This window comes from Monopterus albus, unplaced genomic scaffold, assembly GCF_001952655.1.
Source record: "Monopterus albus unplaced genomic scaffold, M_albus_1.0 scaffold313.1, whole genome shotgun sequence".
Classification (NCBI taxonomy): domain Eukaryota; kingdom Metazoa; phylum Chordata; class Actinopteri; order Synbranchiformes; family Synbranchidae; genus Monopterus; species Monopterus albus.
The window spans coordinates 113,569-117,308 of record NW_018128193.1 but is presented as its reverse complement, the minus strand read 5'-3'; the positions used below and the strand labels follow the sequence as shown (position 1 = coordinate 117,308).

The window sequence follows — 3,740 nt, the reverse complement described above, 5'->3', positions numbered from 1 at the left end:
AATCCCACTGTTTTCATTAGTATAACATTATCCAGGTTTCTGATCATCTGTGTGCAGTTGTGTCTTGACTCCTCAACACCTCCAACTTAGTAATTTAACAGATAACAAATAAGATTTTCATGTTTCTGGCTGTTTGAATGTAGCTTCTCTGCTTGATCGCTGTTACTTAATGACACAACTAGATAATTCACCATCACATTTCTTGTTTTACTGACAACTGTTAGAATAACTAGTAATCTCCTCAGGTTGAAGACACCGGTTTGGCAAATAACTGTCAGAAACCTGGATAAAGCGTTTTTGTGCTACTGTATCCTGGTTTCTTCTGCGGTACTCTGTTGGTTGCATATCCGGATTTCTCAAACCAAGGATGGTGTTTTCATGCACGAATCATAGCCAGCACACTTCAAACAACTGGTCATGACTAGGCTACTTGTGTGCACGTAAACACTCACTGGTTTTATACATACCTATTTGTTCTATCGTTACAGCATATTTACTTTTACTAAAGTTGGATATTATAGTAACTATGCCCAAGTAGACTTTAAGCAAGACAAGAGAATTTCAGTTTGAAATATGTTTAAGATGTTAATTTAAAGGCTAATTCACGTACAAGCGTTAGGAATTAGGAATTTAGCCTGCCATTATAGTGATTATGGCCTGCACAACACTGAACTGTTCATAGCTACCTAACAGGAAGCTCGGCCTTTATAGCACAATCAGCAACGTTATTTTAGTAGCAAAAACGTCATTCTGGTGCTTTTTAAAATGCTACAAGAAGCGTGTTCCTAACATGTTTACAAACACGGTCTCTTTTTAGCTACGCAGTTTCATTTTAAGTTCATGTCGTCCGTCTCATTTTTTTCCAAGTAGAAAGTGAAACCATTACCTAAGTCACAGTTACCACGCTTGCACACTAAAAATGTAGTTTACATTAACAATTTATATTGTGGCAAAAGAAAAAAGAAGAACTTACTTGTGCTACAAGGAAAACATTTGGTCACAAAAACATCGTCTCAACGAGCTGTAATGGTTACTTCCTTGTCGCGCTGTTTGTTGAACTGCAGGTGGTGCTATGGTCTAGACTCATGAACTTCACTCCCGGAACCCTCAGCGCTGCGAGCCAATGGGAAGGGAGCTTCGATGTGCGTCACTTCCGCTACCGAACCATTTCTGTGAAACATGCTGCTTCTAGTGCTGGACGTTTAGTCCATTGATTTAACACGATTTGGAAATACTCAAGACTTAAACTGTTGCTAATGTTACGTTTTGGTCAGGTGAAAACCTGGCTCAATTTTTTTTCTCGTTGAGCGTGAGATATAAAACACCGCCTTACTAGTCCACGCCATTTTAGTCTGTAGAAGGTAATATTTTTGTTAGCCCTATAAAGCCATTTGAAACAGATTGTAGTACAACGTTAATAACGTGGGTATCTACACCGAAGTAAGACAGAAAACATAACCCTCTAGTGCTGTTAATGATCGGGCTTCGTGTTAGTGAATTATGTCTGTCTAAACAAAGCCTTCAAAAAGTATAGGCTGCATAAATTCACACTAATCATACTCTTTATTATTTTAACTCCTTCCTACTAAATGTACCTCACTAAAATCAACACCTTTATTGGTACAATCTTAGCATTTCGTTGGATCCTATTCTTGTTTTTTCTTACCTTAGCTAATAATAAAATGTTTCAGTGATATGTAGTTACAGACAGCTTTATAATTAAATAATGTTATATGCCCAGTACTCTGCGTGGCTTTGTAAGATTTTTATTTTGCTTACAACAGATATTTACACAAAAGATTTAGTAACCTTCTTATCAAAAGGAGTAAAGTTGTGCATTAATACATGCGTGATACATTAGAAGTTAATATAGTTTATGGTCTCTTCCCTTGTGTTTTCAGAGCTGGGGGCCCTTCCGCTGCATGTTAAACATGGCTAAAGGCTATACTTCGTGGTACAATAATGGTTAATTAAAAAGAATAAAAAGTAAATTATAATGAATAGAAGTAGGCCTACTCAGATCTTTTGCACAAATAGCAAAACCACTCTGTTGCAAGTAAAGGTCCTGCATTCAAAATTATGCTTACAACATAAAAAATAGGCTAGAGGTATATATCTTTTTTTTTTTTTTTTTTTGCAAAAAACTTGAGGTATTTTTACTTTGGTATATTTTATACTGCTTTGAATTTTATGTTTTAAATAGGAAAGATACTGTATAAGCTTTAAGCAACATGATGAATTGTTATTGCTTAAATTACCCAGCAGTATAAAAAGCAGCTGAAATGGCTGAGTTATAGGCACAAGTGAATGAGGCTGTTGAACACTTACAAGCTTTTTATTACACACATTAAAAAAAAAATCATCATTTCATTTGACAAACATTTTGAACTGTAAAGTATCCAACCACCGATTTAAACTGTGAGTAGCCAGCAATGGGAGTGGCATGGACTGGATGATTTAAATGTAGCTCCAAGTATGAGTGCTATCACAATGTACCTATATGGCTGATCAGTAAACAGCACTGAACATTAAGTCATGTAAATAGATTTTATTATGTACATACTGACTGAATTATACATATAATGGCTGCACATGTAATGGACGTCTGTGCACTGTGACCTATAACATAATATTACAAACTCACACTGTATGTGACTGATCAATTCCATGTTAACTGTTGATTTTTATCATCTATATATAATGAGTGTACTCAGGTTGAATGAGACGGTCAACAGTAACATGAACTTGTAAATGTTACTAACAACTGCAGTAATAATAATTAAAATACAGTACCATTTGATGGTTAAATTAACTTTTAAAAAACCTATTAAAGGCACCTACAGTAAGAGTAGTTTATACTTAGTGTTTTTCATTCAAATATATGTCACAATGTACATACAAAACATACAGTGCATCATTCAGCATGTATTTGAATGATAAGGCACCTCTCTATAGGCAGTATTATATGTCAGTTGACTATGATCAGCTTAATAAAAAAATCTGGTGTTTGTGTTACACCTCAAGCAAAGTGTCATATCATTTATTCAGTAGGAGTGATGAAAATCTCATTGATTACTTCATTACAGTCCTACTCTTAATCCATACCTCATACAGATCTACAGTAGAATCCTTAGGCCAATGGACATTCAAAAAAAAAAAAAAAAAAGAATTATGCCAAAACAGTTAAAGCCATATATGTAACAGGATGTCAATAAAAAGTTTTGGCAATAATAGATTTTTTGAACAAGTTTTTTTGAACTCTGACCAAGCTTTAGCACCTATTGTACCTCTTTATACTGAGCTACACATACAGGTTATAGTGTCTGTTGTAAGGTAATACTGGCAGCTGTAAATATGCACATGTGTAAAATCTGTTCTTGATTTCTCTTGAATACTTTATGCTGTCTTGTGTAAGTATTTTTGAGTAGTTTTTTTCAGAGATCCTCATGGCTGAAATACTGGTATATACCCCATTGCGGGATCAATTATGGGAGTAATAGTTCTCAGGGATTAATTATGGGAGGATCATTCTTGTTCCCGGTACTTTGGAATCTGTTTCTCAGGATATGTGTGTGGTGTCTGTTCTTATGGTGTTTTGTTGCTCTTCTCTATTGCTGCTGGAACACAGAAATTTCCCCATTGTGGGATCAATAAAGTCCTACCTACCTACCAGCTACCAGGTCAGGTAATAAATGCTGGGCGCTATCAACTTTTGAGGGCACAGAAGTCATGTCCTAAGG

At 35.4% G+C, this 3,740-nt stretch overlaps 1 protein-coding gene across 1 annotated transcript in view; it reads right to left on the bottom strand.

Annotated features, from left to right (window-relative positions):
- parp10 (poly(ADP-ribose) polymerase family member 10) overlaps positions 1–1,079 on the bottom strand; it is an 11,334-nt gene extending 10,255 nt beyond the window's left edge. The window contains exon 1 of the mRNA XM_020623872.1: positions 974–1,079. The gene's annotated coding sequence lies outside the window, so the exon portion shown is untranslated. The remainder of the gene's footprint in view (positions 1–973) is intronic.
- Between the last annotated feature and the right edge of the window lie 2,661 nt (positions 1,080–3,740).